Genomic DNA, 6,852 nt, shown 5'->3' on the forward strand with positions numbered 1-6,852 from the left:
CTCAACCTCCCGGGCTCAAGCCATCTTCCTGCCTCAGCCTCCCAAGCAGATAGGACTACAGTTGCACAAGAGCACTGAGCTGACAATACTTTCTGATAAGTCTTCCTGCTTCCACCCTTACCCCCCATATTCTGTTTTTAATATGCAGTTAGTTTTAAAATGGAAGTCAGATCATGTGATGCCTCTGCCAACCTAGCAAGGAGTGATTCATTTCGCTCACAGTAAAGGCCATAGTCTTTCTAACAGCCTACACAGCCTGCACAGCGGCTGCCCATCATCTCTGACCCCCTCCTCCTCTTGCCCTCTCACACTGCCTGGCTGTAGTGGGCTCAGTGCTATAACGCACCTCTGCCTGAAGGCCTTTGCTCTAGTTCTTCCATCTCTCCAAAAGCTCCTCCTCACAGATCCAAGTGCCCAACCCTTACCCACTTCAAATCTCATCTTCTCAGTGAGGCCTCCTCTGACCAGCCTTTCCTCACCCCCTCACCCCACTCTACTTTTTCTTTTCCTAACACATATACCATCTTATAACATTCTCTGTAATTTACTCGTGGATTGCTTATTGTCTGTCTCCCTCCATTAGAATGTAAGCTCCAAGGCAGGGATCTTTGTCTTTGTTCACTGATGTATCCTATGCCCCTTAAACAGTGCCCAGCACATGGTAGACACTCAAAAAAAAGTTACTGAATAAGTGACTTTAGTGGACACACTTTTGTTTTGTTTTGGAGATGGAGTCTCGCGCTGTCACCCAGGCTGGAGTGCAGTGGCGCGATCTCGGCTCACTGCAAGCTCCGCCTCCCAGGTTCGCACCATTCTCCTGCCTCAGCCTCCCGAGTAGCTGGGACTACAGGCGCCTGCCACCACGCCCGGCTAATTTTTTTTTTGTATCTTTAGTACAGATGGGGTTTCACCGTGTTAGCCAGGGTGGTCTCGATCTCCTGATCTGGTGATCCGCCCGCCTCGGCCTCCCAAAGTGCTGGGATTACAGGCGTGAGCCAGCGCGCCCGGCCGTGGACACACTTTTAAAAATTTTTTCTTTTTGTTTTTTCTTTTTTTTTTTTGAGACAAAAGCTTGCTTGCTCTGTCTCCCAGGCTGGAGTGCAGTGGTGTGATCTTGGCTCACTGCAACCTCTGCCTACCAGGTTCAAGCAATTCTCCTGCAGTAGTTGGGACTACAGGTGCCCACCACCATACCTGGCTAATTTTTTTTTTTTTTTTTTTTTTTTTGAGATGGAGTTTTCGCTCTTGTTGCCCAGGCTGGAGTGCAATGGTGCAATCTCAGCTCACCGCAACCTCCGCCTCCCAGGTTCAAGCGATTCTCCTGCCTCAGCCTCCCTAGTAGCTGGGATTACAGGCATGTGCCACCACGCCCGGCTAATTTTGTATTTTTTTTTAGTAGAGATGGGGTTTCTCCATGTTGGTCAGGCTGGTCTCGAACTCCCAACCTCAGATGATCCTCCCGTCTTGGCCTCCCAAAGTGCTGAGATTACAGGCATGAGCCACCATGCCTGGCCTCTGCCTGGCTAATTTTTATGGTAGAAACAGGGTTTCACTGATGTTGCCCAAGCTGGTCTCCTGAGCTCAAGCAATCCACCTGCCTCAGCCTCCCAAAGTGCTGGGATTACAGGCGTGAGCCACCGTGCCTGGCCTTTTTAAGACACAGGTGTCTCACTCTTACCCAGGATGAAGTGCAGTGGTGTGATCACAGCTCACTGCAGCCTTCAACTCCTGAGATCAAGCAATCCTCCTGCCTCAGCCTCCCAAGTAGCTGGGACCAAAGACATGCACCACTACACCTGGCTAATTTTTATTTTTATTTATTTTTAATTTTTTGAGACAGAGTCTCACTCTGTCACCCAGGCTGGAGTGCAGTGGTGCAATCTTGGCTCACTGCAACCTCTGCCTCCCGGGTTCAAGTTATTCTCCTGCCCCAGCCTCCTGAGTAGCTGGGACTACAGGCGCCCACCACGCCTAGCTAATTTTTTTGTATTTTTAGTAGAGATGGGGTTTCACCATGTTCGCCAGGTTGGTCTCGATCTCTTGACCTTGTGATCTGCCTGCCTCGGCCTCCCAAAGTGCTGGGATTACAGGCGTGAGCCACCACGCCCGGCCTATTTTTAATTTTTGTTTGTTTGAAACGGAATCTCACTCTGTTACCCAGGCTGGAGTGCAATGGCACAATCTCAGCTCACTGCAACCTCTGCCTCCTGGGTTCAAGCGATTCTCCTGTCTCAGCCTCCCAAGCAGCTGGGATTATGGGCACCTGCCACCACACCCCGCTAATTTTTGTATTTTCATTAGAGACGGAGTTTCACCATATTTGTCAGGCTGGTCTCAAACTCCTGACCTCAGGTGACCCACCCACCTCAGCCTTCCAAAGTGCTGGGATTACAGGCGTGAGCCACCTCACCCAGCCAGCTAATTTAGATTTTAAAAAAATGTAGCAATGGGGGGTCTTGCTATGTTGCCCAGGCTGGTCTCAAACTTCTGGCTTCATGCAATCCTTCCAAATGAGCCACAACACCCAGCCAGTCGCATTTTTTAAACAGTTACATCTTTATTTTAGTATACTAGAAAGTAATACAATAAACATGTCAAACCTGCAAATTCAGTAGTAACAGAGTTCTTTTATAACTTTTAAACAAAGTATCAGGTAAATAATTGTATTTCCTAAGTAACCTGAAGGTGTTACTTCAAACTGAGAAAGCCTGCCCTCCACACAGCAGAGGCAAATTCAAACCCTCCACCATTCTGGAGGGCCTTTACTGGTAAGGGTTGCATTGGAGAACTCCCAAATCTGGCTGTGCATATAACTCACCTAGGAAGCTTGTTAAACTTTAAACAGAGTCCTTTGTTCCATTTTAAGTTCTCGGGAGTTGGGGCCTGGAATGCACATTTTAAACATATATCTCAGGTGATTCTCCTATACCCAGCCCAGTACTGTGCAAGGCTTAGGGACTGGTGGATTAAATGACCTCTGAGGGCTCTTCTAGCTCAGAACTTCTGCCTCTGTGGTTGAAACTTGATCAACACATCACACACTGCAGCGTTTTTCAAACTGCGGATTAAAATCTACTTACTGGGCTGGGCATAGTGGCTCATGCCTATAATTCCAGCACCTTGGGAAGCCAAGGCAGGCTCACTTGAGCCCAGTTAGAGGTTACAGTGAGCTGTGAACACACCACGGCACTCCAGCCTGGGTGACAGAGCAAGTCCCTGTCTCAAAAAACAAGCTCCTTAATGGGTGATATGATTTGGCCCTGTGCCCCACCCAAATCTCATCTCAAATTGTAATCCCCACGTGTGGAGGGAGGGACCTGGTGAGAGGTGACTGGATCATGGGGGTGGTTTCCTCCATGCTGTTCTCGTGATAGAGTTCTCACAGATCTGATGGTTTAAAACCTCACCCTTTGTGCTCTCTCTCGCCTGCCACCCTGTAAGACATGCCTTGCTTCCCCTTCCACCATAATTTTAAGTTTCCTGATGCCTCCCCAGCCATGCGGAACTATGAGTCAATTAAAATCTCTTTTTCTTAATTACCCAGTCTCAGGTAGTTCTTTATAGCAGTGTGAAAACAGACTAATACAATGGGTTAGAATCAGCATTAGGGGCCGGGCACTGTGGCTCACGCCTGTAATCCCAGCACTTTGGGAGGCCAAGGCGGGCAGATCACTTGAGATCAGGAGTTCAAGACCAGACTGGCCAACATGCTGAAAACCTGTCTCTACTAAAATTACAAAAATTAGCCGGGCGTGGTGATGCACACCTGTAGTCCCAGCTACTCAGGAGACTGAGGCAGGAGAATCGCTTGAACCTGGGAGGCAGAGGTTGCAGTGAGCTGAGATCACGCCACTGCATTCCTGCCTGGACAACAAAGCTAGACCTTGTCTAAAAACAAACAAACAAAAAAATAAATAAATAAATAAGAGAGAGAGAGATCAGCATTAGGAAAAAAAAGTAAACAACTATACAACAGGACTGCATTACCTGTAGTAAGGTTGTTTCACGAAGCTTTTTCCAGAGTTGAGTATATATGTATGTAGTGATATACAAAATACATTTTTTGCCCTTCCTCTACTCTGAAGGGATTTTTTTTTTTTTACTGTGAACTGTAGTCAAAAACCTTTGAAAGCCACTGCTGTTGAGAAAACAATGATTCTCAACCTTCAGTGTTGTAAGAATGTGAATTCTTGAGCCCTACAAAAACCAAGTTTCTGAGAAGAGTTCAGGAATCTGTGTATATTATATATATTATATATGTATTTATATAATATATATTTATATATTATATATTAATATGTATATTATATATTATTTATATTATATATTATATTATTTATATTATATATATGGTTTTGAGATGGGAGTTTGGCTCTTGTTGCCCAGGCTGGAGTGCAATGGCACAACCTCAGTGCACTGCAACCTCCGCCTCCCGGGTTCAAGCGATTCTCCTGCCTCAGCCTTCCAAGTAGCTGGGATTACAGGCACCCGCCACCAGGCCTGGCTAATTTTTTGTATTTAGTAGACGGGGTTTCACCATGTTGGTCAGGCTGGTCTTGAACTCCTGACCTCAGGTGATCTACCTGCCTCAGCCTCCCAAAGTGCTGGGATCACAGGAATGAGCCACTGCCCCTGGTCTTTTCTTTTTTTTCCTTTAGAGAGGGTCTTACTCTGTCACCCAGGGTGGAGTGTAGTGATGTGATCACGACTCACTGCAGCCTCAAATTCCTGGGCTCAAGTGATCCTCGCCCCTCAGCCTCTTGAGTAGCTGGGACTACAGGTGCCAGGACCCAACTCATCCAGTGTTTTCCTATACTTGGGAAGGAGGGCGTTGGAATGCCCACAGGTGGTACAAATTTTTTTTTTTTTTTTTGGTGGTGGTAAGAAATGATTTGAAAAAGCAGTTAATGTCACTATACTGTTATATTGAGGAGAAATCTTATTTAAATAATGTCAAAGAGGGGCACTGGGTTTTTTTCTACCTGAAAAACAGGCAGAAGAGGCAAAAGTATTAATACTTATTTTTGCTCACCTAGCAGCAGGGACTATATATCCATCTGGTTCAAGCTATGCTTCAGGTAGGTAAGCACTCAAATATTAAATGAATTCCTTGTCTTCTTCTCTTCACCAGCAAAGAATGATGCTCAAATCACAGAATAAAGCCTCTTAAATTTAAGCTTACCACAGAATACCAAGAATATACTCAATTATTACATAATATTTACAATACTTTAAACAGCTCCTACTATATATGCTGAGTGATTTACATATACTATCTTTAATTTCTGAAAATAACCCTGTAAGGTAGGTGTTAAACCTATTTTACACAAGATCTGAGGCCCAGAGAGGCTGGCTGACTTGCCCACCTTCTCACCCAGGTAGTCAGTGGCAGTGTTGCTGTGTCCAATCTGAGCAACAAGCTGGTCTCAAGGGCCAGACACTAGCAATAGAGAGTAAGACATGGCCCTGTGACTGAGATTACAGAACATCCGCTACAAAGTACATACACCTTCCATTTTAAGAAATGTTTTTCCTTTAACTGTAATTCAGGAGCTACTTGGGTGTTCGTCCGTATTTAGGATTTACTCAATTGTTGACAAGTAAAGGCCAACTCCATTTTGATGATTCCCAGCCTTCCTTGGGGATTTGGGGGAAAGGGGCTAGAAGGATAATCAGTGGAAGTACACCCTCCTCTGGAGTTTGCCTGAGTGACCACCCTGAGAGTAACAACCATTGCACAACTATTTCCTAATGTCAGGGGTGGAAGGGGAACCAAGTGGCAGTTACAGGCTCTTCACAGAAAACAAGCCTATACTATCTGCCAGGGACCATTCTGAGCACTTTATCCCACATTCCTGCAAGGCATTTGAGATGCTTAAATTTAACAATTTTTTAATTTCTTATCTTTTTGAGACGGAGTCTCACTCCGTCATCCAGACTGGAGTGCAGTGGAGCGATCTCGGATCACTGCAAGCTCTGCCTCCCGGGTTCACGCCATTCTCCTGCCTCAGCCTCTCGAGTAGCTGGGACTACTGGCGCCCGCCACCAAGCCCGGCTAATTTTTTGTGTTTTTAGTAGAGACAGGGTTTCACCATGTTAGCCAGGATGGTCTCGATCTCCTGACCTCGTGATCCACCCGCCTTGGCCTCCCAAAGTGCTGGGATTATAGGCATGAGCCACTGCGCCCAGCCTAAATTTTTTACTTTAATTAGAGACAGGGTCTTGCTTGGTTGCCCAGTGATGCGATCATGGCTCACTGCAGCCTCAAACTCCTGAGTTCAAGAGATCCTCCTGCCTCAGCCTCAAACTCAAGTAATTAGGACTACAAGTGCATGCCACCACACCTGCCTAATTTTTGTAGAGTCAAAGTCTCACTGGCTAGTCTCAAACTCCTGGACTCAATCCATCCTCCTGCCTCTGCCTCCCAAAGTGCTGGGACTATAGGTGTGAGCCACCATGCCCTATTTTATTTTTTTGAGACAGGGTCTCCCTCTGTTGCCCAGGCAGGATTGCAGTGGCATGATCTAGCTCACTGCAACCTTCACCTCTCCGGCTCAAGCAATCCTCTCACCTCAGCCTCCTGAGTAGCTGGGACTACAGGTGCGCAACACCACTCCCGGTGGGGTTTCTCCATGTTGCCCAGGCTGGTCTTGAATTCCTGCACTCAAGTGATCTGCCCACCTAGGCCTCCCAAAGTGCTGAGATCGCAGGCATGAGCCACTATGCCTGGCCTATTTTTTTTATTGAAACAAAATAGATGTACGTATTTTGGAGTACATGTGATATTCTGATACATTCGTACAATGTGTAATGATCAAATCAGGGTAACTGGGATATCTGCTACCTTAAACA

At 46.3% G+C, this 6,852-nt stretch overlaps 1 pseudogene; it reads left to right on the plus strand.

Moving 5' to 3' along the window:
• Positions 1 to 1,223: 1,223 nt before the first annotated feature.
• Positions 1,224 to 2,356, plus strand: LOC112209411 (uncharacterized; annotated as a pseudogene).
• The last annotated feature ends 4,496 nt before the right edge of the window (positions 2,357 to 6,852 follow it).

This window comes from Pan troglodytes, chromosome 1 (genome assembly GCF_028858775.2).
Source record: "Pan troglodytes isolate AG18354 chromosome 1, NHGRI_mPanTro3-v2.0_pri, whole genome shotgun sequence".
NCBI classification, from domain to species: Eukaryota; Metazoa; Chordata; class Mammalia; order Primates; family Hominidae; genus Pan; species Pan troglodytes.